A 16,782-nucleotide genomic window follows, 5' to 3' on the forward strand; every position below is an offset into this window, starting at 1 on the left:
AAATTGATTAAAATAGATTTTCTACAGGTTTGCTGGTTTTAAAACCTAAACCAGAGCATCACTCGCACAGAGACCATAAAAACCATACCAAATATGAATATTTGTTCTCGTGATTGTCATGAAAACTCCGAAAAACATGAAACAACTGCACAATCTTTCACATGAACCAACCGTCAACTCTCAATGTCCCTCCACAGTGCATCAAGACCGCATAGTGTAGTGTATCAATGCACTCGACCCAAATCGGGATTTACTTCCCAACAAAAAGTGTGCGTGAGTAAATTTCTCTCCTTATGAAGGTTGGGAGACAAGTTACCCAGCGACACCAGGCGAGGGCACTGTGACTGTCCCTCAACCGTCCTGAGCAACTTGCCCCACTTCCACCATGCGACCCTACCACTTGCCATCTGAAACCTCCAGGATGTTGGGATAATTTTAGAATTGCTTGACCATAGAAAAGAGGTGTCACCTGTTAACTGTCGCAAAACCAGATGCCAAGGTCTTACGGGCCACTCTGTCCCGACAATATCAGACTCTGCACCTGGCGAATTGCTTTACGACAGTCAGAGAGGAAATTCCACTCTATGCCTGTTCCGTGGGCCTTACAGTTCCCCTCTCTGGCCCCGTGGGACAAACAGAACGCTGTCCCAGGGGTCACTGAAAATGCCCAACTTTGACAGCAGTCCAGGTCCGGTGTTTATGGTCTCAAGCCCGGCCTCGCTGGAAACTGGAGGGGGCTGAGAACCAATGCAGCATGAGTGGAGGTGCGCAGAGAGTGTATCAGGTGTCGAAAATAACAGCATTGAACCAGGGTGATGGTAAAGATGACTGCGCTAGGGATGACGCACCCTCGGAACACCCAATCCCACCAGGTGTACGTGTCCTGGGCGGACCGGGTAGAGGAGCTGGCCAGGATCTCCGCCGTTCTTTGGCCAGATTCACCTCCACCTAAGCCTGGTTGATGTGATAATTGGTGTCACGGATGATCTGTTATACCAAACTCATTAGGTCAGTCAGGGCCCGCGTTCCTTGTTCGTAGAATGTGTCCTCCCACCACGGGAGACGTCCACCTCCAGTGGAACTCGGCCTAGAATGTTGATCTGACCCATGGCCAAATCTTCCGTCACTTCCAAGCAGAAAGTGTGGTTTGCTGGACAGGTCAGACCTCCATACGAGAAAGAGTTCATCTCGCTGATGACGCACCATTGTGTGTGGGAAACCTGGATAGCGTCAGCGTGGCCATGCAAAGACTGCACACTAATGAATTTGGTATCATTGGGAGAAAAGGTTGTAAGGTGTTACAGGTACAGATGATATAGCTGGAGCTTTCATGACAACACATGCGAGTGGTGAATATGGTCTCTGTGCCCCTCATAGTGATATACCCGTAAGGTGATCTAATTTTAGAACCTGATTCTTCACTACTACGCCGATAGAGCGTATGGTAGTGGAATTTGGGTACACCTGTTCTGGGTGAATTAAAGGAAAAGAAACAAAGAACCCAATACATTTTGTGTGGATGGTTATTGAAAATGATAGTATAAAAATAAAGAACAAAAAATAAAGAAAAACACCAAAATCATAAATTAAGACATATAAGACAAGTAGTGTTCAGAAACATACAATGCCTACATACATACATTTATTAAAAAGTTGAAAATTACTGGAATGGTAATTACTGTAAAATAGTTTAATTGAAGCAGACTGAAGAAATGTTGTCTAATACTATGTGTTAATGGTATAAGAGAAATTCATTATTGCACCAAGAAATTCATAGAATCACATAGGATAGTGTTTCTATTGTGTCCTATATGTGTGCTGTTTAGGATTGGATGTGTGCTGGTTTGTGTGCTCTTGTTAGATTAGATGACTGTGAAGTTCTTAATGGGATGGGTGGATCCCCTAATGTAACAAATTGGGTGTTGTAAAATTTGCTCTGGTGCTACACCAGGGGGCCTGTTTAAAGTTAGGAGTTGGCTAAATGAGCTGCTGACATGTTTATGACCCCTTCAGAGATTTCCACCCAACTGGTCTGTCACCGATGCTTGAGGTGCTAACTTCTTGCCTATATTTGTGCACAGAAGAGAAAATCTATGTAGGGTTACTGTCTGCATAATTTGGGGGTTAAACCACAACTGACAAAAAATAAAAAGATGAAAAAACAAAAAGAAAATCGGTCTTGGGAGTGTAGGTTTACTGCTCCTTAAATGTTCAACAACTGACAGAGAAGGGGGGGAAACAGAACAAGACAGACAGATGGGGAGAAGGGAGAAAGGAGGAGGAGGAACAGTAAATGAAAAGGAAGGAGGGAATTTAAGGAGAGGAAACTGTGAAAAACTAGAATAAAAGAGAGACCAGTAAGCCAGTCCTTGCCAAAAGATGACCCCTCTTTCAACATTTTAATGCTAAAAGACAAACTTTATGTAAACTTAGGAGTAATTGCTTCTTCTCCTTATTTATTTATTTATTTATTTGAGATATGTAGTTTGGAAGACTTCTTCCTTAAATAATTTTCATTGCAGGCACAGATGATACTGACCCTTATTAGTTGAGTTAAAGTTTGATGACATTATATTCATTTATGGCATTGACTGGCTTATCAATGGTTTGACAAAGATTCTAATATGTATATGTTGTGCTATGGTGAAATTCACACAAAAATACCATTAGATCTCTAGTATCTAACATGCCTTAGCTAATTTAATTGGCACCCAAATAAGTCGGTTAGTGAATTCTAACAGTTTCTTAATGGCGTGCACAGGCATGCGTTATTATTAGTTAATATTATTAATTAAAATCCTCTGGTTTCATACTTGTGCTGCTAAGACACAGAACAAAAACTCAGATGAAAACAATAGGGTACACCAGAATTCACTACACTTTTTTGAAAATGAGCTTTCTAACGAAAGGGGAATGGTGGTATACCTATGCCTATATAACTTAATTTAGCTCTAGGCTAATGGTTATTTTATTTATAATAGGCCAAAGTCTATTTTTTGGTTGGTTATAAGCCATGTTGGAATTTTACCTTCTACACTGGCTTATCTCAACTGTTTTATAAACCCTAACCTATTTATTTAATTAATAGTATACCACTGGTTACTGAGACAGATAACACAGGCCAAGGACCTTGGTTCCAGCACCTCAGAAATTCAGAAGTTCTGTGTCCTGATACCTTTTCACCAGTCTCAGAGGTCTTTAGACATGAGTCCCACATGTGGCAAATTCCAGACGGTCGCCACCCTTGTTGTAGCCTGTGGCTACACTTTCAGAGGGATGGAGACTTGCATTTGCCGTGGCACTCAGCGGTCCTGTGACATTACATCGGGCACGGTACTCAGAGGTTCAGTGACTATACTGGTACCGGCCTCGATCTCTGAGACTTAAAGTATGGTTTTCTCCGGACAGATACGAACAGTTTCAAAACTTGGTGCAGCTGCAGTCTGCACTGTCAGAGGTCTTGAGACGTGTGTACCGCCGCAGGGCCATACCTGGGTTTAAGGATCAGCACAGACTCTGCTTTCAGGGCTGGAACTTTGAAGCCGAGGTTATGCACCTGATTCAGCATTCAGCAGTGTTTTAATATTATTTAATTTAATTATAATAAGAAGCTTGCCACTTTTCCTGGGTTAGCCCCCTAGCAAAGTTCAAACTTCTTCGCGTGTGCATTCTGTGATTGCACACGCTTACTGGCAGCTATAAACTTTCTCACTGTTCACCTTCTATTGCTTTTTAGTCTTTCATACTCCATTCTGTTCACCTTCAAAATTCACTGGTTTTTCACCAGCGCCTCATTTTCTCCTGAGTTTGAGCAAGGTTTCCTGCGCCTCTGCGCAGAAACAGTAGTAAGTCTTGCATCAAACCTCCCTTCCTTTCTACAAACGTTTACATTTCTTACACATACGCAACCATCTACTGCTATAGGCTAGTTTGTTCTAGAACGCATTCCGCCGTATTATCACAACACATTTCATAAAAACATGCCAGCCTAAGCTTCTTTCTTTCCCTGTTCATGAATTCCCCAAAGGGTAGTAATATGGAAAATGCCTGGTTTCTACGGTCCCAGGCCTGTCTGGGATATGTCGATCCCCTATGCAGTGACTAAAAACTCTCCCTAGCACAGGCTAATATACAAGAGAATTGTGTCACTCACCACACCAAGGATCGGGAAACCAGAGAAGAAAATGCGAGATACCCACAGTGAAGGGTATCACGCCGGGATGAAAAACACCAGCAGACATTTCAGGGAACACTCCAGATACTCCATATCACGTCGGGGTCACCACTTGTAAACACCTCACAGCTAGACCAATGAGGGTTTGTAGCTGGAGGGGAAGGTATCGCGTGTTCTCCCTTGGCTGGTGTGATTCAAAACCGAGATGTTAGTTATTTTTCCTCTGTTCGTAAGAACAGGGCACAATTATAATTAAGAATGCACTGGTTCCGTTGCCACGGGTTAGATATGAAGGGCTGCTTCATATCCCGCTTAAAACTGGCCCAAAACGGATCAGTAGCATTCAGGTTACTCTCCGTTCGAAACGGGGCTATGCTGTCATCAGAGATATATCCGATCTGTCGCCGGACTGTCAATATCCCAATGGGAGCATCAGAATATTCACAAATGCGCGGAACAACACATCAAATATATCCATGACCACAGCAAGAAAGCGTAACAGTTACTAGGTTTTACCCTTGTGATAATCTGACTCCATATTAATTAATAAGTTATGTTCCAAATTAGAATTTAGGCTTGATTTAGAATGGACCTCAGTTCGTCTGAAGTTCTACACCGAGGGTCAACGCAGTTTCACCCGGTACGCACCGCGGATACGCCCGTAACGACAATTTAACTAGATGTTTGCAGACGACACAGCGGTTGTGAGATTTCCCTCATGGGGAGTATAACCTAATTAAGGTTCAGGGACTCCGAAAGGGCCAATATTGGTCATCCCAGGATCAACTTGGTTCTGCTGACGGTCCCGCCTTAACTGAAAACTTGGTGATCAAACAAGTCCAACGGGCAGTTCCCTAGTCATAATTGGGGGAAACCGACTTAGAGGGCTTTTACAAGAACGAAACATTGACCAAGACCACACAAATCAAGTCATTAACAGTTTTAATGTCAGGTAGGTTATACACTTAAAATAGTCAATTTGTAGTTACAGAATTTAGAAAATAGTCTAACAATCAAAGATAAAGATGAGCATACCTGACAGCAGTCTACACACAGAAAGAGTCTTGTGTGGGAAGTCTGATTGCAGACTCCCAGAGGGCCCTGTTCCTCTCCTATAAGAACCCAGCGCAGGCAGGTGGATGTCGCCACAAAAGGGTCATAAAACCATAAATGTACTTGGAGGGGGAAGATTGGAATTTGGTTCAGACAGGATCAGACAGATGGATTTAGGCTACTAGGAGGAGTGTCCCAAAAATACAGTTTACTTACAAATTGATTAAAATAGATTTTCTACAGGTTTGCTGGTTTTAAAACCTAAACCAGAGCATCACTCGCACAGAGACCATAAAAACCATACCAAATATGAATATTTGTTCTCGTGATTGTCATGAAAACTCCGAAAAACATGAAACAACTGCACAATCTTTCACATGAACCAACCGTCAACTCTCAATGTCCCTCCACAGTGCATCAAGACCGCATAGTGTAGTGTATCAATGCACTCGACCCAAATCGGGATTTACTTCCCAACAAAAAGTGTGCGTGAGTAAATTTCTCTCCTTATGAAGGTTGGGAGACAAGTTACCCAGCGACACCAGGCGAGGGCACTGTGACTGTCCCTCAACCGTCCTGAGCAACTTGCCCCACTTCCACCATGCGACCCTACCACTTGCCATCTGAAACCTCCAGGATGTTGGGATAATTTTAGAATTGCTTGACCATAGAAAAGAGGTGTCACCTGTTAACTGTCGCAAAACCAGATGCCAAGGTCTTACGGGCCACTCTGTCCCGACAATATCAGACTCTGCACCTGGCGAATTGCTTTACGACAGTCAGAGAGGAAATTCCACTCTATGCCTGTTCCCGTGGGCCTTACATATGGTAATAGAGAGGTAAGGAGCTACATCAATCAATTAACAATTACCCCGCTGCTAATCAGACGTCCCCGGTCTCCGCCGAGCCCGGGCATTGTAATCCTGTTGGCAGCATCAATTAAATTCTTAAGGTTAGTCTATTGAATTTCCCAGATAGCGGGGCGAAAAACGTATGAATTAACTGTAACCCGGGCTTAATCGCGTGCCAATTGCCGCGCGTTTGGTAATTTTCCTCACCTCCCCGCCATTGTGTGTTTACGGGGGCCGATAGGATCTCGCCGCCGTCTCCAGGGAGGGCGGGGCCGCGGGGGGGGATTACGAAACGGCCTCCGACAGCGCGCCGCGGAGCGAGGGGCTCGAGCGCGGCTTGGCCGTTCCTCTCCGGGCGTCCGGCCCGTCGCCGCCGGCCTCGTTTCCGCCTCCTTCGGCTCGGAGGGACAAGGAGGAGCTGAAAGCGTCTGCGTGCGCCGCGCGCTCTTTGCGACGAGCACGGGCGTCTGTGCTCCCCTGAATTGACAGTGGTTGCGCCCATGAGCTCAGATAAATATACAACTGGACATTCCAAATTCCGATGGAAAAGGGGGTAGAACAAATTAAATCAAGCAAAATAAATAAATAAAATATCAATTAATTTTCTGTGCAATCTCACCACTGCACCCTGTTTTGAACCTAGTAATTAAAAAGGTGCAAAAATATTATGGGTATTAATTTGAACTCACTTAAAACTTTTAAAATGCATATTATCCCTGTATAATTGGTAGAGCTGGGTGACATTTTGCAGTAGATTACCCTTCTATAATTACACTGGGAGGGAGATTACCCCCCCCCCCCCCCAGTTTTTGGGACATTGTTCAGTGAAATATGTACTTATTCATGTCTATATGATGTTATATTGCCATAAATAATTTTGGGCAGAGCAGTTTAAACTCTTCATCTCCATCAGGCACACGCACACAGTGATAATACATAGTATTATTTAGAGGGCAGAGAAACTGAGGTCTGGCTCAGGTCTGGTCTGATCACATGCACATTCTTTTTCAGCCTATTTGTGGAATTTATGGTGGTTGCATTCTGGGAAGGATGTCTCATACAGTATTTCCCTTATGGGTTTGGGACATGTTTGGTTTAGGGATAGCAAAGATGTTTGGCAACCACTTTAAGTTTTTTTATTAAAAAATGTTTTTTTTAATGTTTGTTTGCTAGCTAGCTAGCTAGTTGGTAAGCAAAGGCAGATTGCTTTGTTTATGGTGGCTCCCAAGTAACCGAGACAGTGAGTGGTGCTCTCTCACGTCAATGTTCGTTCAGCTGTTTCCATAGCGCTCCTCGTTTGTGCAAATGTGCACCTGTTTTATGATCAAATAATGCCGTCTGCGATCCGTGTCATTGTATCAAAGCGTACTAAAATAACAGACAGAACTCTTAGTTTTTTCAAAGATAAAATGACTTTTTATTTTTGTTCCCGCAATGCTGGTGCCAAGTCAGAGCCTGACACACACACACACACACACACACACACGCATGCACGCTCACACACTCGCAGACACACACACACAAGGTCACTCCGCTGTGTTTGCTTTTAAAGTCATGACTCCGAATCTGCTCTGTAATTCAACCTCGAATTAAAACAGCCGCGGCATGAATATAACATGACAGTGCATCAACTGCCCTGTCATCAAGAACAAAAGAAAGGCCAATGTCAAACACAAAGTGCAGCCATATGAAATAACCGCAGCTGACCCAATCGATGTGTCTAAATGACAACCAAAACAGTCTCCGCAGCGCCGACAGCGTTCGGTGGGTATCGTGTAATGTGTGCCTCCTCAGAAGCCTATTTGTAATGTAAACTAGAAGGCAGGCGAATTTGATAAGGGTACCCCGCCGCGTACCGGGAGGATAGGGGAGAATGCTGACTCTCGTCTCCTTTCCCCAAACGAAACTTTAGCAGCGCCGACCCGGGGACCTTTCGCCCGTCTCCGAAGACCCGGCTTCCAGAAGCACTTATCTGTCTGATTGCTTTTGACACTGATCTTATTAAATCATCATGAATCATCAATTAAGCCGCGGCCAAAAAAGAAAAAAAAAAAAAAAGAAAACCGTTTGGGGCCCGGCGCAACGGGGATTCGAAAACAGGGTTTGACTTTGAGACAGGAAGCCGAGTTTCCCTCTTTTTTTCCCGCCCCTGGTGCAAAGGGAGCGGACGGTGCGCGGCGGATATGGGCTCGCATTACCGCGGCTGCCGCGGACGCGCTGCGTCTGGCCCGCTGGAGCTCTGTAATTAATGCCCTCTGCCTTGTTCACACTCAGGGTGCAATGTGGCTAAGATCCCAAAGTGACAGCAGTGAGAAGTGTGACGCGCTGCTATTCACACAAGCCCATCTCGCCCAGCCATGTCCAACCAGCCGTTTGAAAATCTGGTGAAGTACAGTTAGGTCCGGCTAGGTTTGTCGGATACCAGGGTAACCGAGCCTTTGGAATCATGAGGTAATTTTCTTTGATCTTTGATTTTGCTTTTTTACATTCTGCCTTTTGTATCCATTCTCATTCATTGTTGTTTATGATATGAATGTATTATAAGAAACATACAGGGTTTGGTAGATATTTCATCTCACTTTCAAAGAAATTGTCTCTGACAAATTAGAAATTTAGATTATTTTTCTATGTAGCCACAGAACACAACTACTAATGTTGTGAAAAGTTGCAACAATTCAGGGTACCCTAGACAGGATGGGGCCCAAAATATTTGGATTCACAGGGAGGCATATTATCGATATCATTCATATATTTTTAAGAGGCCCACTGCCTCATCTTTTCATTGCCTCAGGAATCCTGGCAAAGCAACGGGTGGGAAAAACATTGATGCTTTCTAAGGAATTTCAAGCCACATCCTTCTGGTCAAAGAATGCCATAGCCCAGAACCCTATTCCATTTCTAAATACATATATACCCTGATACTACAACTACTGAGAGAACAGTTTCCTTAAATGTCTCACAACCCTACTTTCCATTGTCATTAGCCCTACCCAGATTTTTGTGGAAAAAACCCATAGACCCAACTGAAATGATCAAATGCTACGCTGTCCTGTTCAAAGGCAATCTCTCGCCAAAAAGACCGAAGGGCCTGAAGTCTTACTATTGGGATGCTCCGTTCTTCTCCAGTAAAGATGGAAATTACTCTTCCTTTTCCGCAATTCACTTCAGCCGAAAAGCAATCAGGACCATTTGTTTTTCCTCTTTTATGTCCAAAATCAATGCCAATGCCCCAGTGGATATTCTTGAAATATTTAGGTTGGTGAACAGGCATGGCAAAGAATACTCTATGACATTGAGCAGAGAAAATTATGATACTGTGGTACTTATTTCACCTCTACATGTCTACATGTTTTGATAAAGGACAAAACTGTGCAACTGTGCACATATGGACTATGAGGCTCTACAGTTCATTCTTTGATTGATAAACTAAAATTATGATAGCTTCAACCAAAACAAAAGGAGTGTATGTAGAGGGTTTCATTGTTGCACAGGGTCTAAATTCTTGTTTGTGGGGTGGGCAGTGATTGCAATAGGCAGCTACAGATCAAACAAAACTGTGCACAAAAAAGTGCTCGATATTAGGATAAACTGAGAAAAAAAAAACCCTAGATTCAATCAAACCTGCCAAGTCAACTTAGGGGAAAGTGCTATTCAAACAGAATGGCTTATTTTGTTTCCTCCTTAAGATGGCTTCGCAGTTTTGAGTGTTTATGGGAAAAGGCAGCCTGAAAGGCACAGGGGAGAGACACAGTGGCCGTCGGGTTTTCCGAGAACAAACCGTGGAAACTCTGAAAATCCCAAGAAAAGAAAAGAAGAGAAAAGAAGGGGGCACAATTTTAGAAGAAAGTAGAAGAAAAAATGAGGAAGAAAAAAGAAGAAGATGGAGACTCGGAGCGCGCGGCGAGTCTCGGCACAAGGTGTGCTGCGGCGGGACCGGCGCAATCTACCCCTGGCGCTTTCCATCGGCGAGCCTGGGAGCGCGGCGGAGCGTGAAGGGGCAGATTTTCCGGTAGGAGAAGCCTGAGATGGGCTCCCGCGTTTCGGCGCGCTCCTTCCCCCTGCCTCCCACCGAGCCTCCTGCTGTCACCGTGCCGAGGCAAGGCTCCGCAGATCCGGGACGGGGCGGAGGGGGCGGAGGGGGTGGAGGACTGGGGAGGAGGGGGGAGGGGGACGGGGGACGGGGGGGTTGGGGGGCGAGGTAAGGCGTGGAACGAGACGGAGAGAGAGACGGAGCAATGGAGGGGGAGAGAGAGAGAGAGAGAGAGAGAGAGAGAGAGAGAGAGATTGCTCGCGGCTCATTTCTCCACACATGAGCCCATCTGTTCATCACCCAGGGAGGGACGGCACCGCTGCTCTCGCCGAAATGACAAAAAACCCAAAGACCTCAGACTCCACAGGAAGCCAAATGAAATCCCATGAATGCTGTCTTGGCTATTACTCTTGAGAAAAGCCTTTAAAATGTTTTTTTTTTTCATTATTATTTTTTTTTTATGCCAGCTTGTTGATGTACTTTCTTTTTCTACCATGATTGAACTTGACTGTAATGTGCTACTAAGAAGCTATTGCAGAATCTGAAGTGAAGTAATATGAAATCTGTGTACTGTGTGCGTGTGTGTGTGTGCGTGTGTGTGTGTGTGTTTTTGTGTGTGCAAGTGTGTGTGCATGTGTGTGTGTACACAAACATATTTGCATACATACACACATAGATATAAATTCTCTCTCATGTTAGTTCTATTGGCATGACGAGTCCAAATATAGTGTGTGACCCCAAGTACTGTGACCGTATAAGATTCCAGCATTTACTGTTAGAACCTGAGGCCCAGGCTTGGTCCTGTTCCATTTCTATAACAAAAGCTGGGTGAGGTGGACCCACGGCCCATGGCCTCCGCTTTCTGGGGAAAAAGCCGTGGTCCCGCTATCTCTGACCACGGGCCGTGTCACCCCCCCCTCCCTCTCAGGCACTGGATAAAGTTGCAGCCTGCCCAAATTGATCATCACTGACCAATAATTTGTTGTGAGCCAGTGTGGCCTGCGCGTGGGGGAACAGCGGCCAGGGCAATGGCGCCCGCATACTAAGAGGCACGGCCGGCCAATGGCGGCGCGGGGTCTGGGTCAGGTGGTCTCCCCGAGTTTATCCTCTGATAAATTGCAGGTCAGGCGGGGTGGCGCGTCCTGCCACATCCTTCAGTGTAGTGTCACATCTCCTCACAGCATAACCCCCCCCCCCCCTATCACCGCTCCCCCCCTTCCCCCAGATGCTCTGCACTGTCAGCAAAGTCAAGATGCTGACTTCCCTTGCACTTGCAAACTCCGAGACCGAACACAATTAACTTTGTAATTGCATTTGTTTCTGCGGGGTGGGGGGGTGGGGGTGGGGTCCACTCTCTGCTGTAACACACCGTACACACATAGACCTACTCCCAGCTACATCAGTATAGACAAGCTCTAGTCTTGTTGGTTGATTTCCATTTGCTTTATTTATTAGTTTTTTTTTTTGCTATTTCAGGCTGGTCAGGCAGGTACAGCATGCTTTCATTGTAAAGGGTATTCTGGGCAACACGTAAGTCCTAAGGTGTCAGAAGACAGTAAAATGTGAAGGGAATTTCAATTTCATAAAACAGGAGATGACTTTCAGTTTTACACAACATTGAGTTTTTAGCTTTGATTTTTTTAAAATCCCATAACATATGAAACATCCCACACGGGAGTTTTGGCGCATATAAATTTTTGGTTCTGAAATGATAATCGACAGCATGACAGTGTGCTGCTGAAAGATGTGGAAGACCCCATATTCCAAGTGCCTTGTAAAAACATATTTTTATGATTTCCTTCTTTGTATTTGAAAAGAAATCATAAACCTATAAATGCTTAAATTGAAAATAATTCTCTGCTTCTGATTTGAAATAATATTTGGAACAAATATTTGGAATAAATACAATAGTAATGGTCTATTATAATTAACAGTACACGATATATAATGCACTCAAGCACACACACACACACACACGCACACACACGCATGTACACACACACACACAGACATCTTAAATTAAATAAAAAAGAAAACTAGCATTAAATTAAATGTTCTGATTAAAAAGCACTGTTTACCATTTTGGGTAGAATCCTTATTCAAACAGTCCAAATTAAAAACAGGTTGAATTCCATGTTTTCCGACACTGCGTTGGAATGAAAAGACTAGTATTTCCTCGTTTTATAATTGAAATGCAAACTACATCAGTGGTCCAGCCGCACAGAATTGGCAACCCTTTTCTGCCAGAGTGATAAAGGTTTTAGCTATTTCTGTGGCTATCAGCCTGGCCATGTGTGTAATTGCTCCATGCAATTCTCAAACCTTAGACGCACCAAATGCAAATAAAAAAGACTGGCTACATAATAAATTACTGTTCAAACAATATAGGTTTAATTTCTTTTTAGCGTAACAGGTTTTTCGAGGCGACCGAGGTCGACGCCGTGGTAACGCGCGGCCAGACCCCCGCGACGGAAAAGGCCGCGGAGAGGGAGGGGAGCGAGGGGAGCGCGGGGCGAGCGGAGAAAGTGCGGCCCGAGCGGAGAAAGTGACGCGCGGAGAGGGAGCGAGGGAGGGATAAAGAAGCGGCCCGTAGATCAGATGGTGGAGGCCGCTGAGACAGCCAGCCTTTTTAATTTGTATTGATCGGCTTCGCGGCCACGGCCCAGATGAAGGCCGCACTCCAGAGATGCCTCCCCTGTTGTCACCTTGACCTTGGGCCGATGCTTGACTGCTGACCCCTGACCCCAAACCCCCCACCCCACCCGGATCTGCTGGATTCGGAGCAGACGAGGGGCAAGAGTCAGCGGGGGGGGGGGGGGATAGACGCTTTGGCGCTACACTCTCCAAATGAGAAGTGACTTCCCCCCTAGGAAGCTGGAAATGTAGGTTAAAACATGTCAATAATGTTTCACGAGAACAATTTCTCCCAAGAATTGCGGCTGTTTGGAATGTTTTGACATTTATTCGCTTGGCGGGAATGCAGCGCGCTCCGGCGGGCACTTGAAGGCGGTCGCTGGCCGCTAACTCGCTGGGCCGTATTGATCCGACAGTTAGATTGCACGCGCACACTCTGCGGAGCATTGAGATTCAGGCGCGGGTCGAGGGGAACGTCGGCCCACCGTCGGCACTCTAATGGTAATTGCTTTCGATCGTCACGGCGAGACGCGCCCGATTCACATGCCCCGCTGATGAGCCCCCGACGCAAAATATTTGGGGAAGAAAAATGCGCGGCGATTTTCCGTGGACAGCGCGGCTGGAGGAGGGGACTCCGCCTGCCCGAGAACTTCATTATTATTTGCCAAAAAGAAAAAAGAAAAGTGGTTGCTGAACATCACGGTAAATCATTTTTTTAAGCAGCGCTTGACTTGCTCTGGATGCGCTTTATCACTGCTAGAACTTCAATAGTGTTTGAGATAGATAGAGCTCCTGCTGGGAGTTTTCTTGAATACTCTACACAGATTACATGAGGAAAAAAGTTTTGGCTTTTTTTCTCTCCCTCCACATAAACTCATGGGTTTTTGCCAAATACATCCTTCAGGCCTGCTCCATCTCATAACAATCACACACCTTTATGATGGAAGAGATTCAAGTACAGTGCCTCGGTACTCTGAGAGGAAGGACTCTTAAAGTGCTAAAATAATGATTTCTGTATGAAACTGTATTTTTTTCTGCTTTTTTGTCGAGAAAGGCAAAATATAGAATGATTGCTATCTTGGGAACATATGTCCAATTTCAGGAATAGCATATTCCCCTGCTGAATGATATATGTGCAGCACATGGTTCTCAAACTTTTCTTTTCTTCACAGACCATAGAAATTATCATGTGGACTCCAGGACCACCTAAAAACTTTAATGTAAACAAAATAAGTTACATTTTTTGAAATTTAAAAACAAAAATATAACCATCAATTCACTTTTTTTTTTGTCTGCGAAAATATTGAGCAACAAACCAAGGGCAGCTACAGTATGTATTACAAATGCAATTTTCATACAATTGTAACCACAATTGTGGGCCACCAGGGGGGATCTCGTAGACAAATGTCACTGTATAAGAGCACAATGACACAACGGCCATCAGGTTAAGAAACTTGGCTTGAATCTCTGAGGTTGCAAGTTTGATTTGAAGTGGGCCACTGGCCTTCTACACTGGAGCTAGATACACTACTACAAACCTGAATTTCTTCAGTAAAAAAATATCCAGCCGTATAAATTGATACTACGTAAAAGAATGTAAGCTGTACAAGATGTGCTGGATAGGAGTGTCTGATAAATGTGGAAACCCTTAATGTAAATGCAGTGATCATGACCACTTGTGGACACCATTATTCAATGTAGCTATGGCTAGAGAGTACAAGCCAGTCAAGTATCATTGTAAGATAACACTCTATCCCAGATATGCATATCCCCTCTCTCTCTCTCTTTCTCTCTCAAGAGAGAAGCTCATTAGCAGTGATTTGAATCCATGCAGGAGGGAGCTGTTTGTATTTGTGCCCACTCCAAGCTGCCAATGTTAATCCTGTTTATACTCCCACAAAAAAAGGAAAGAAAAAAAAAACCAAAAACCCATAGTGCCATCCGTTCCAAAATCCCTATTGCCCTGTCAATATCCTAATCACCAGCATTATATGCCACAATCTTTACATAATGCAGTCTTAACCTGTCTGAAACCGTCTCTGGCTGTGAGACAGAAAAAAAAGAAAGAAAAAAACTAATAATGTTTAAAGGAGTCAGCTCACATTTATCCAGTTTACACTTCATAATATACATACTGTAACCAATATAACCTCTGAGATGTGACAGTCCTGATTGTCCAGTTATATATATGTCATGATATTTGTGTTCTAAACTGTAATAGTTGAGCATATGTCAATATATTTCTGTGTTCTGATTTGTAATTCTTGACTATGTGTCATGACATCTGTACTCATAATTGGAATAGTTGAGTATGTTTCATGACATCTCTGCTCTGAAGCAGAATATGTGTGTTTATGTCTCTGTTTTCACCTGCACTATTTGAGAATGTGTGGTAATATCTGTGTTCCACACGTTGTCTGAATGCAAGTGATTGTTGAAGTGTGTAGTGTGATTGTTGAAGGGTGTAGAAAACAGCTGAAGTGACCGTTTGTAATCACAGTCTGATGTCTGCGTGTCTAGAGCGAACTCACTGCTTCACAATCCAGTGTTGTAATTTTGACATAGAAGACAGGAGAAACTGTCAATGTCCGTGTGGCAGCATTGGAGGGGAAAAGTTGAAGCAAAATCGGAGAGGAACGTGGAAGTTGAGACTGTTGAGTCAGTCATGTAACTCCACCATGTAGCTCCATTCCAACATTCACAGAAGAGCACAGCATCACACAAGGAAGGACACATCCAGACAGAAGAACTGCGCAGGCAACAACACTGTTAAACCCAAGGTAACCCAAACGGACGTGGCCTCAGAGATAAACATCCACAGTAAATAATTCTTTGAGCAGAAGAGTGCAATATTCTTGAGTGCTTACAGTACCACCATTACCCACCCACATCCTTTTCTCCCAAGTTCCAAAGGGCCTGATTATCTCTCGACCTCTCTCTGTTTATCCAAATGTACAATAGGTATTACCAGGGCTCGCATATGTAAATGCCTGACAAATAAAGGCATTCTGCCAAATACACGGATAATAATATTTAAAAAACAAGGAGTTTGCTTAGTTCAACTTAACACCCGCTCTTTACCGTGGCACTCTGAAGTGACAGGGTCAAAAGAAAATGGTGCCTTTGTGCCCACCGACCATCGTGAATCAACAACAGCTTTATTTATTCTTTTTTCCTCGTTTTATTTATTTATTAATTAACCATTTATATTATTTATTTATTTATTTTTGTGCACGTTCGAATGCATTCTCTAGATGTGTCCATTTGCCTTAAAGCTTTGGCTGTGACAGCAGTTTCGATGGTCCTTGACACCACTGCAGAGATTGGGCTGCAGAAGAGAGGCTTTCTCTCCCTCTCTCTCGTGTGCGAACACGCTTGTTTTCACCAGTTCAGGGGCAGGGCTAGAGGGCTGGATGCCGTCCAACCATTGTTTTACTTCATTATTGTTGAGCCGGGACAGACAGAGAGCCCCTCATAAAGGATGACCCACCCCCGCCATTTTTCGATGTAAAATTAAAACCAGACTGAACAGCTCTTCAAAAACGAAATGCTGAAATGTTAACTTGAGACACCGAGTTATATTTATTCCCATTCTCTGTGATGGATTCATACATTCAAACATGTATTTTTTTCTTCCCATGAAAAGGAAGATACTGCAGACACAAACACCCATCAATAGGACGATAAATGTAGCTGTGCCATGCCGGTTTGGTGAATACATTCTATTTTAGTTTATTGGCCTGAGAAACAGAGCCTTTCAAGACGGTACTCACAGGTCAGTAGTCCCATACACATTGTAGCAAAAAGTCATGTTTGTTCACTTCTTAACAGTCTGAAGGACACGGACCACATTTTACATGTTTCAGACCACAACAAATTTATTGTTTGATCGAAACTGATGTCTAATATTGCTTGTCAGGATTAAACAAGACTATTCCAAAACCACTTTACAATAATTAATGAAATTGGTTTGATTGTTTTGTAACTAAAACACATTTTTTTTTTTTTTTTAGGTTTACACAGGTCAGTAATTCCAGACC

At 43.9% G+C, this 16,782-nt stretch overlaps 1 long non-coding RNA gene and 1 pseudogene across 1 annotated transcript; both read right to left on the minus strand.

Annotated features, from left to right (window-relative positions):
• Positions 1–599: 599 nt before the first annotated feature.
• Positions 600–1,608, minus strand: LOC135250324 (uncharacterized; annotated as a pseudogene).
• A 314-nt stretch (positions 1,609–1,922) lies between these two features.
• On the minus strand, positions 1,923–2,754 carry LOC135250325 (uncharacterized). Its single transcript, XR_010328902.1, has 2 exons — positions 2,665–2,754; positions 1,923–2,619 (listed from the first exon to the last, which is right to left on the minus strand). It is a non-coding gene; the product is annotated as an uncharacterized LOC135250325 (long non-coding RNA).
• Between the last annotated feature and the right edge of the window lie 14,028 nt (positions 2,755–16,782).

Source organism: Anguilla rostrata, chromosome 3 (genome assembly GCF_018555375.3).
Source record: "Anguilla rostrata isolate EN2019 chromosome 3, ASM1855537v3, whole genome shotgun sequence".
Classification (NCBI taxonomy): domain Eukaryota; kingdom Metazoa; phylum Chordata; class Actinopteri; order Anguilliformes; family Anguillidae; genus Anguilla; species Anguilla rostrata.